The sequence below is a fragment of the Canis lupus genome, chromosome 2, assembly GCF_011100685.1.
Source record: "Canis lupus familiaris isolate Mischka breed German Shepherd chromosome 2, alternate assembly UU_Cfam_GSD_1.0, whole genome shotgun sequence".
Lineage (NCBI taxonomy): Eukaryota > Metazoa > Chordata > Mammalia > Carnivora > Canidae > Canis > Canis lupus.
In genome coordinates, this window is record NC_049223.1 from 68,590,770 (window position 1) to 68,601,985 (window position 11,216).

Consider the following 11,216-nt stretch of genomic DNA (forward strand, 5'->3'; position numbering starts at 1 on the left):
TACTGGGTGCTTTACTGTGCTCAGGGCTTTCTGAGTAATAGCTTCTTCAATCCCAATAACAACCCTATTAAACACATACCACATGTTACAGAGGAAGGAACCGAGGTTCAGAGAGATGAAGTGACTTGCTCAAGGGCACACAGCTGAAGAGTTGCAGAGCTGGCACTTGAACCCAAGTCTGTCTGACATCAGAGCCCATTACTATATTATATAGTCCCTGGTCTGGAAAGAAGGGCAGGAGATGTTGGGACAGGAAATGTGGGCATGTGGCATATCGGGGGCAAGAAGCCAACAGGAACAGGCTTTTTTCTCTATATGCAGAGGGCTTTCTCTGCTTCTCCATACACTGGCAGGAAGTGGCTGTCTCTAGCTTTGGGTCCAGTGCTTAAACCTGACTCCCTGGTGCTGATTACAAATTGGCAGCCCTGTAGGCCAAATATCATGCACAAGATATGCTTAGCCAGTGGCATTTAAAAGAATGAATTATTGCCCAAAATTTAAAAATTGGTAAATTTCACATAAAAAAAAAACCTGGAAAATCAGAATATCTGACAAGTCTGGGCTTATATTCCCATGGCAACCATCTGCTAGTGCAGAGTAGCAGCTGCTACCTTTAGACAAGACACATACTCTCCATTTGCCACAATTGCCCATTCCCCATTGTCTCTTTAGATTATTGCACTAGTTTTTTATTACAGATGTAACCCTTGGGGACATTTGGACAAGAATCCAAGGAGATAGAATTCAACTCAACTTGGGTCAGATGTGCATCTCTGGTTCAAAATGTTCTGGTGTTAGCAGGGTAGGCTTCAGTGAGGTCAACATGGGGGTTTGGGGGGGGACCTCATCAGCAAGGTCTGTGGGCAACAGTGGGTCCTTAGAAAAAGGACTGTAGCTGGGCAAACACTCCAGGATGAGTCTGTACAAATGGGGGAGAAATTAAGGCCTAGATCCCATTTATAAGACATAGAAATTTAGGCTTCAGGTCATGGTGAAAGCATGAACTGAAGCAGAAACCATAGAGATGGAAGAGAATCGGGAAGATTGAGAAGATGTTAAGAGTAGAGTGATTTGTGGGCAGGGCAGGGAGGGGGCCAGTGTGATGTTGGGGCCGCTGGCTTGGGTAACAGGGTGAAAAGGTGGTGTCATTCATCAAGGGAGCACATTCATCAGGGGAACACAGGAGGAGGAACGGGTTGGGGGGAGCGAGATAAGGAGTTCACTTTGGGGCACATGGGTTTTGCTCTGCCTGGAGTCATGCAAACAGAGCTGCCTGGTAGGCAGGTGACAATGGGGGGGGAGGGGGATGATCTGAGCTGGAGATACTGAGAAGTCACCAGCAAAGCAGTGGAAGTTAACGACTTGGACACAGGTTAACTCTGGAAGGGAATGCAGGCTAGGAGGAAAGAGGGCTAAGAGCAGAACCAGGAAGCAACCTTTAAAGAATGGAGAGCAGCCAACAACCCAGATTGAACAGTGCTGGTTGCTGAGGGGGAAGGAGAACCAGGCAGCTATGACCTCAGAGAAATCCAGAGAGGAATAGAGTGGTCAACAGTGCTGGATGTTTACAGAGGGCAGGAAGGAAAGGCCTGGAGGTAGTCTGCCAATTAAGAGATCAGCCATGGGAGTGGAGTGGCTGGGTTAAGTTGCAGGGGCTGAGAAATGAGTGGGTGGGGAGGATGGGAGGACAAGGTGTCAACTCTCCCTAGGACTGGGACTGGGGTGTGGAGGGACAGAGAGAGTTTGTCCAAGATCTTGTGTCAAACAAGATTCTGTGGGAAGGCCTGGCCATGGGCTGGAGACCTAGGTGCAGCCAATGTCTTGTTCTGGCACCAGAGGGCCTGGGAAGCTCTCAGGTATCAGGTGCCGTCTTATTTGTGGAACCTGGGTGAAAGCTCATCCTAGGGACCAACAGAGGGAATTGCCCTAAGAGAAGGCCCCGACTTTGTGGCTGGGTTTTCCCCACTCTGCATCTGGTTTCCTTGATCCACCGATTACCTTGGGCCGGTTTTGCTGAATGACTCAGGACTTGAGCAAGTTTTGCTACTTGGTTTCACAGCTCTGGGGGAGGGGAGGTCAGATTCTCTCCTGATAACTGGGAAACAGTCATTAGATATTGAAAGGACAATGAGGCCCTAGCTTCAGAAAAAAAAAAAAAAAAAAAAAGGCTCTCTAAGCACTAGAGAATTCCAGGGCTTGGATCTGGGAGCAAACAGCTGATGCTGGGATGCTTTTTGTCTCTGCCTCCCCCCAAGGTCTGAATAAAAATAACAATATCAAACAGTCATTAAGCGCTTTACCATTGCCCTGTACTGTTTGTGGGCCTACCGGCTTGATCTCTGAAGTTGACTACTGTTATTATCCCATTTGACAAGGGGAAATTGAGAGGTAGACGGGAAGTGGCTTGCTTGGGGCATCCAACCAGTAGCTGGAAGAGCTAAGAATTGACTGCCCAAAGCCCCATTTTTTAGCACTAGGCGACCTGTGCTTATTAGGATGTTGCTAACATCCTAAGCAAGGCTGAGATATTGATGAGGCTTCCCCCACCCCAAATGAAGATCCTACGCAAATGATTGGAAAACAAGCTTCTTCCCGGCTAGGATTTCTATTGGGAAGGAAGGGACCAGATCTTCTGAGCTTGTTCAGGGTCTCCATGTCACCTGAGACCCCTTCTGTGGCTCCCTCCCCCTAAGTTTCTCAGTTCAAGGATAAAGGGCCTATTCATCAAGACTCAGGGAGCTGGGTCTGGAAGCTGGCCCTGGCATCAGCTAGGGATTAGTCCCTCCCTCCTAGAGCCTGCCTTCCCTGCCGCTCCCTCAGGACTCACACCTGGTATCTCTTTCCTGTGTCCCTGAGCCATGGCGCATGAGGCCCAGGTGGACACAGTACTGCTTTGTCACATGATTTCTTGTGCTGCGTGCCCCTGCTGTCAGAGCACACTTCCAAGGGATCGTGTGGAATCCAGGCTCTGGTAAACACCCAAAGAGAAGGAAGTGGGCCAAGCAATGAGCCCGTGATTGCATCAGGGATGACGCACTCCCTGCCTCTCCCCACCTCACTCTCAGGGGAGCCCCATGGGGATGGGCCCAGGCCCTCTCCCCTTCATTCAGACCAGGAAGAGAGGCTTAAGCCAAGGTGATAAAAGGGATACTGGGGAGGGAGAGAGGGACATGGATCTTAAGCTGCACCCTCCTTGGCCTGGGAGAGACCTAGCTAACACTTGTGAAAGCTAAAGAAAGCACAAAGGTGGAGTGGCTGGAGGAAAGAAGGAAGAAGCCTGGAAGAAGGCTGGGAAAGGAATGTTTACCAAAAGCAAACCAGGTGCCATGTAACAACAGCAATAGTATCTGACTTAGGACACATCAGGCACTGGGGCAGGAGCTCTACTTGTTAGTAAGAAGTAAGCAGCATTTTGCTACATGCTGATGCTATACATTACCTCGTGTAATTTTAGCAATATTCTTAGGAGTTGGTATGATTATGGTTACCCTTTTACAGGTGAGGAATCTCGCTCAGAAGGGCCAAAGTTCAGAATTATCCAAGGTCACTCAATTGAGCATCGGAGAGTCGAGGTTTGAATTTGGGTCTCTCTGCTCTTTGCTTCATCATTATATATTAATGAATGCAACTTTTCTCAACGAGACTAAGGTAGTTATCATTAGCTTTGGTTTATAGATGGGGAAAGTGAGGCTTGGGAGAAGTGAATTAATTTGCCTGGGGTCATAGTGGAAGTCTCAGTTCTTGACACCCTTAATTTGATGGCTTCATGCTCAAGGGGAAGGAATCCTTGCCGGAGTGTTCCTAAAAGTGCTGCTCAATGCTATGTGGGTACCATATTGGTTCTCCCTTCCCTATAAGGTCATCTCTCTGGGCAGTGGGCACTGGCCGCTGAGAAGACACTTATATTGGCTCTGCTGACCCAGCTGTCCCTCTGGACTGCTGCCTCTCTGAGGGCCAACTCTGGCTGTTCAGTCATTTCTCTGTACCTGCCAGTGCCAGCCCAGACGAGGGGTTCATCGATGAGCTGGGATTTGAACCTAGGTCTTTTGGGCTCTGCCAAAGCCATTTCCACTCCTTCCCCTTGCTGCAGAGGCCTCTCACCTAGTGAGGCTTTAGTTACATAAGCTCAAAAGCAAACAGCCAAGGCCGGCCAAGCTAACTTAGAATCCTTCCCTTGCCTCCCCTTTCCTTTTCCAGAAGCCAAGGAGAAACATGAAAGCTCAAATGCGCCCTGAACTACTCTCAACCCCCAAGTCAAGGAATGCAAAAGGTGAGAAGTCGTCATGGCAACAGCAGGGCCAGGTGTGGTGGTGAATACTTAGCCAGTGCCCGCAGCATCAGTGGGGAGGGCCTGCCCAGTGCCTGTCAGAGGGTTTGCATTTTCTGGCTGCAGAGGAGCTGCATTTCATTTGTTCCTCTTAACACTACATTACAGGAAACTTTTGCTTTTCATCACTTCCATTTTTTTATAAGTGGAAGGGGGGGGAACCCCACCTTCCTCCCCTTCCAGCCCACTCAGAGAAATGCCAGAAAAACACCAGCATTCCCATCAGAGGCTCTGTCACCACTGGTCATGAAACCCCATCATCACCTAAATTGATCTATTTTAAAGGTTTGTGAAAACTGCATCAATTGATTTTTCCCATATCCCTTCTATCTGTTATTTCTGTGGCTTCTCTTCTTCAGTGCTGCATTACCTGGGAACAGGAGACCAAGTATATATGAAAACTTGACACACTCTTATGTGGTTTGGGAACCAAAAAATGAAAGTGTTTGAGAGGGTACCAAATTGTTTTTTTCTTTCTTTTACTTATTCAGGTATTTATGTATTTATTTTTACCTGGGGTCTGTTGAAAAAGATTTGGTTCACGGATTCTAAACTTAATTTAGCTCTGGGACTTAATCACTATTGAGCAGAGAATCTTATAACCACAGGTATGGAAAGAACCTTAGAAGTTACTTGGCTCAGATATAACACTGTATGTTAATTATACTTCAGTAATAATGATAAAAGAAGTCCCTTGGCTCAGAGGTCCCCAGACTTTTAGACGTCATCAATAGTCAAAAGTTTAAAAAATGAGGAGGGTATCTGAGCTTGGGTTTCCAGCTTTTAGTTTGGTCAGACAAGAACATTCAAGAAAAACAACTATCATGTACTACAACCACTGCTTCATAAAAGAAAGAACATTTTAATACAAAAAAAAAAAAGAACAAAAAACAAAACAAAACAAAACAAAAACAACCCACCAAACAAGGAGGGATATACTATCAGAATGAAAGGCTATCTTTTTTTTTTTTTTTTAATTGGAGTTCAATTTGCCAACATATAGCATAACACCCAGTGCTCATCCTGTCAAGTGGAAAGGCTTTCTTTTAAGCTAAACAAGTTCAGGGGTTCCTGGTTGGCTCAGGCTGTAGACCATAGAACTCTTGATCTTGGGGTTGTGAGTTTGAGCCCCACATTGGGTGTAGAGATTACTTAAAAATAAAATCCTAAAAAAAAAAATAAATCCAACAGATTTGACATATAAAAATTCACCACTTTATCTTTAATTTCTTCCTTTCCCCATGTACTAGCACCAATCTGAGGATGGACATGTGAGAACCACTGATTTGTTTTGTGGGTCCTATCAGTATCTCTTGGGGATGGTGGGTTGGCCTTTGCTTAGGTGGCTGGGGCACTAACTACCTTACTTCTTTGGATAATTGAAGCTGTTACTTCTTTCTCATCATTCCTGCCCTTCCTCAGACTGGTTAATGTCCTTCCTACTTGCTCCCTTATCTCCCCTGTGGATACCACTTTTGTGGTACTTATCTCTGTGTTGTAACTGACAGCTGACACATCCATCCACAATGAGATTGTCAACTTCTTGAGGGCAGGATCTACCTCTGTTCACCCTTGCCTCCTCAGGCCCATCATGTGGCAGCAGCTCATCAATAATTGTTGACTGAAGGAATGGATTTCTTCCAACCAGACCAATGATTTTGTGAAACAAAGGCAATAATAATCATGAAAATAACTAACATTTATTTAATGTGTACTATATCCTAAGCACTTTATGTCATTTGGATCAGGAACAGGCTGTTATGTCAAAGCACTTGGAATAGGATGAAAATGATAATTTATGAAGCATGCTGTTTTAAAAGGAACGGTTTCTCTGGGAATTTGTCATACAGAATTCCCCTAAAAGGGTTCCGAAATGCATGTGCAAAAATGTCCATTGCAGTACTGCTTGTAATAGCAAAATATTGGAAACAATCCAAGTATCTATCACTAGGGAACCTGTTAAGTAAATTATAGTTCATCCATACTGTGTAGGCAGCCTTTAAAAGAATATAGTAGATCTAAATGCACTGACATAGAAAACTGTCCAAGACATATTGTTAAGAGAAACGATCCCATTTTTGTTAAACATACCCATGAGCGCGGGTGTGGGCATGCATGTGTAAATGAATACACAGAAAAAAAATATGAATGTGCAGAGAAAAATCTAGAGGAGCAATATAATACAAATTGTTAAAAGTGGCTCCTTCTCTGGATATGACTGTGGGGGACTTTTACTTTATTAAATATTCATCTCTATAATTAAAAAATATTTATAAGAAGCATGTCTTATTTTATAACAGCTTTATTAAAGTATAACTTACATACCATAAAATGCATATATTATTTTTAAGGCTGCAGGGAGAACAGATTTTTTAAAACCCCACTGGAGAGGCACCTGGCTGGTTCAGTAAATGAAGCAGGCAACTCTTGATCTCTTGGTCATGAGTTCAAGCCTCACATCGGGCATAGAGCTTGCTTAGGAAAATAACCCTGCCACTGGAAGGAAAGGCTTCTGACATTGAGGCTAACCTGGTCTTTTGTCCCTTTGCCTCTATTTCTGTTCCCTTCCCCACAAGGGTCCCCCCTTCCTCTCCTCGGAATCTCAGTATCTCTGAGAGGCCTGCGACATTCCTTTTCTTTACCTGGGTTTATAAAAGGGGGGGTTGCACTAGATGATTTCTGCTGTTCTTTCAGACATTAATTCAGGGATTCATAGTCCTTCTGCTCTCCCTCTTCCACCAAAACTCATTTTTAGGAAGGCTCTTATAATCTTGTTCTCATTACATGAAAATGGCTGGTGAAATCCAGTTTATTTTTCTCTCTTGTAATGTTTGCATTTTGACAATAGATGAACTATCATCTTGGCTTGAAACCAAGTAAGAAACCTCCAGTTGGGGATCCCTGGGTGGCTCGGTGGTTTAGTGCCTGCCTTTGGCTCAGGGCCTGATTCTGCAGTCCTGGGATCGAGTCCCACACTGGGTTCCCTGCATGGAGCCTGCTTCTTCCTCTGCCTGTGTCTCTGCCTCTCTCTCTCTGTGTCTCTCATGAATAAATAAATAAAATCTTAAAAAAAAAGAAAAAGAAAAAGAAACCTCCAATGGTGCAGTTTATATGCACACAGATGAGAATAGGGTAAGGAATAAGTTTTGGGGGCCAGGGCAACATCCTTGAAAAACATAGCAGTAGTCAAATTAGGATCACTGATGTGGAGATGGGTACTCCAGGTTACCACTAGGTAAAAGGGGACCCCCTTGGAGGGGAAGTCAAGATTCTGGCCTTAGCACTTGACAGAATTAAGACAACTGTGCACCATTGGGGAAGGAATCTTCTCGATTTCACAATGTGACCTTGATTGCCTCATTTAACCTAGTACTTTGATGTCTCAGTGTGTAGAAACATTATCACAGTCAGAGAGCACATTTAAACATTTATACACACACAGATAATCTAAGTCACTCTGAAAGAGGTTGCCATAATGAAGAGAACATACACCGTAATCCAATGTCCAGGTGGGTAGACGCAAACCACATTCTCATCAGGAGCAGCATATGGCATAGTGGTTGAGGGTGTGGGGCCCTGGAAAAATCCTCACTGGGTTCAGATCCTGTCTCTATCATGTATTGGCTGAGTGACTTTGGTCAAGTGGCTTTGCTGTTATCACAGTTTCCATAGAAGGATAATAAAAATTTCCATGTCCTAGCATTATTTTGAAAATTAAATTAGTTCATACGTATCAAATGCTTAGAACAACAGTCCTCGGCACAGAGTAAGTACTCAGTAAATGTTAGCTGTGGCCATCATTACCTCCTAATCCCTTTGTTGGGAGTTGCAGTTCCAACAGCACTTGCTTCAGTTATTAACAAATTCTTTTACATTTTTTGACTGCCAAACGGGGGAAATGTAGTCTCGAGGTTAGCGGAGAATGCTGTGAACTGCACCCAGCAGGACGGGCTGGTTCAAGGCCTGGGTGCAGGGCTCCTCTGGGGAGTCCACCGCGCGGGCCCTCAGCACCTACCGCCTGGAGCACATCCCCGCCTTGTCCGAGCCGCCCTTGTCCCATCTTGAGGAAGCTAAACTAAGGTGGTTGAGCTACGTCTCTAAACTTTTCCTTCTCCGTCGCTGCCAGTGCCTGAAGTCGTTTTCTCTCTGGGTTTCTGGCTGAAACCCAGTTACACCTGACTGCGGCGGAGATGGGGATCCGGAGAGCTGATTGGCCGCGGGAAAGTTCCTGAAGGAGGCCGCGGCCTTCCAGGGCACTCAGGCCCGAGCCGGGATTCCGCCCCAGCTCTCCGGCTCCTACCGGCTAGAGGAGAGGCAGCCACGCCGGAGCGAGCCTGGCGGCCCGTGGGAATTCACAGCTCCCTTCCCTCCCCGCCCCCCGCCAGCACGCTCCGCGGGGGGCACGCTGCCCGGGGGCCGGTGCACCACTCTCCGGGGCTCCCCGCAGCCGCTGATTGCCCGGGGAGAGTGTGTGTGTGTGTGTGTGTGTGTGTGTGTGTGTGTGTGTGTGTGTGTTGGGGGGGGGGGGTTCCAGCAGCCGGCGGAGTGCGGCGCCCTGCCCCCTCCGCCTCCGCCCCTGTACGAGAGGGCTGTAAAATTCCGGAAGAGAGATTAGAGGCAGGGGATGGGTGGGGCGGTGAATCAGTACATTCCTTCCTCCCCCTGCCTCCTCCTCCTCCTCCTCCTCCCCGGTTATCACTTTGGGAGGGGTGGGGTCCTCCCGTGGCCTTCTCCTGACCGGTCCACAGGATTGGGACAAGCCAAGCAGTGCTGGGCGGGAGCCTTCCCAAGCTCAGTTCAACTTTGTAGAGCCTGGATCGCTTCTTTTGCGGCTCCTGACCCCATCTGGTATAGAGGGTGGGGAATTTGGGTCCTTGCTTCCAACTGGGTCCTTTCCGTAAGAGTAGTTCAAGGGTCTCGTTAAAGGAAGGGAATCTGAAAGCTCAGAGAGGTTGGGTAACTTGCGCAAGGCCTCACAGTGGCAGAGCCTGGAATAATCCCAGCTCCCCTGGTTTCATCAATTTCCCACCAGCTGCAGTGCCCTGCAGCTTCCTTTACTTTGGGACACTGAAAAGGAACACTTGTTAGGGGGTAGGGAAGTAGCATGCATGGTCCACTTCTTCCCTGTGAGGTACTATAAATATATTGTCATTAATCATTTAATTTTTTTCACAATAACCCCCTGAGAGAGACGTGATCACCATGGCCATATTACACATGAAGAAACTTCAGAGGTCAGGAATTCTAAGGGGCAGAGCTGAGACTCCTGCAGATGGTACAAAACAATGGTTAATGTTTATATAGTGATGGACAGTTTACAAAGCACTTTCAAGATCTTCATTTCAGAGCTATCTCATTTCACAGATGAAAACAGAGGTTCATCGTGAAGTTAAGCCACCTGTCCAAGGTCACAAAGCTAGTAGTAAGTAGCAGAGCCTGCAATTTTGAAATAAACTCTACAACCATAGTAGCAGTGCTTATTCCATTTATTCATTCCACAGTGCCAAGTACCATGCTAATAATTGTAATACTAGCTAATATTTATTGAACACTTACTAGGTGTCCAGCATCGTTCCAAGTTATATATATGAATTCCTGTGATGCTCAGAACTACCTTTGGAGGTAAGTACTGTTACCGTTTCCATTTTACAGATGGGGAAATTGAGACTAGATGAAGTAATTCCCAAGACTACCCAGGAACTAAATGGCAATGCGAGGATGCCAGATGAAACAGTCTACAATCCCAGGGTGGGTTCTAGGCACCTGGCTTATGTCCCCACCTCTGTCTAAACCACTTCTTCAAAGGTCTCCATTTCTTTGCCACACTACCATTACTTCTTCGAACTCCTGTATGTGGCAGACCCATACAGCTCCTGCTCTTAAGAAGCTAACTATAGGGACGCCCGAGTGGCCCAGCAGTTTAGCACCTGCCTTAGCCTGGGGTGTGGTCCTGGAGACCCAGGATCGAGTCCCACGTGGGGCTCCCTGCATGGAGCCTGCTTCTCCCTCTGCCTGCGTCTCTGCCTCTCTCTGTGTCTGTGTCTCTCATAAATAAATAAATAAAATCTTAAAAAAAAAAAAGAAGAAGCTAACTATAAAACTGGCCAAGAGGGATGTCTGGGTGGCTCAGCAGTTGAGCATCTGCCTTCATCTCGGGGTGTGATCCTGGAGTCCAGGGATTGAGTCCCGCATCAGGCTCCCTGCGTGGAGCCTGCTTCTCTCTCTGCCTATGTCTCTGCCTCTCTCTCTCTCTCTGTGTCTCTTATGAATAAATAAATAAATAAAATCTTTAAAAAAAACTGTCCAACAATACTGCTAACTTTACCTCACAAAGATTAATAAGCTAATGGCAATTGGAAGGTTTCAGCAAAGGTACTGGATAAACTCAGGGCACTCATTATGTGGGAATCTCACTGCCAAGGGTGGTTCGCACCATATAAAGGTGCCTGCAGCCCAGTTCCTGCTGTTTTGAGGGGTGCAGTCATCCCTGGGAAACCATTTGGGTGAGATCATTTATGTCAGAGGTTAGAGTATTTCCCTGCTTATCTGGTTGTGTCATGGTTTCAGGGCTTTCACTCTCAGAGGTGGGTGTTTCCAACATCTCAGAAGGGGTTCCAGCCTACTCTGAGAGACACAGTTATTGATTGGAGTCAAAGACTAAGATGCTTATTTGGGCTTCAGAGGCAGACACCTGAATCCTGGGTCTCCTACTTCATCTCTCTGATCTTCCAATCCCCTTCCCCCCCCCCCTTTTAAAAAAAGATTTTATTATTTATTTGAGAGAGAGATTACAGAGAGAGAATGAGAGGGAGAAGCAGACTCCCCGCTGAGCAGGGAGCCTGAAGTGGGACTCCATCCTAAGACCCTGGGATCGTGACCTGAGCCGAAG

General features: G+C 46.5%; 1 long non-coding RNA gene across 3 annotated transcripts in view; it reads left to right on the plus strand.

Annotated features, from left to right (window-relative positions):
- LOC111093096 overlaps positions 1-10,339 on the plus strand; it is a 54,104-nt gene extending 43,765 nt beyond the window's left edge. Inside the window, exons 2-4 of one of the 3 annotated variants that reach the window (XR_005355890.1) lie at positions 3,499-3,648; positions 4,198-4,270; positions 9,887-10,339. This is a non-coding gene — a long non-coding RNA (uncharacterized LOC111093096). Of the gene's footprint in view, positions 1-3,498; positions 3,649-4,197; positions 4,271-5,911; positions 6,638-9,886 lie in introns of those variants that run through there. The other 2 variants (XR_005355892.1, XR_005355891.1) reach the window with 2 other exon arrangements.
- Positions 10,340-11,216: the final 877 nt, after the last annotated feature.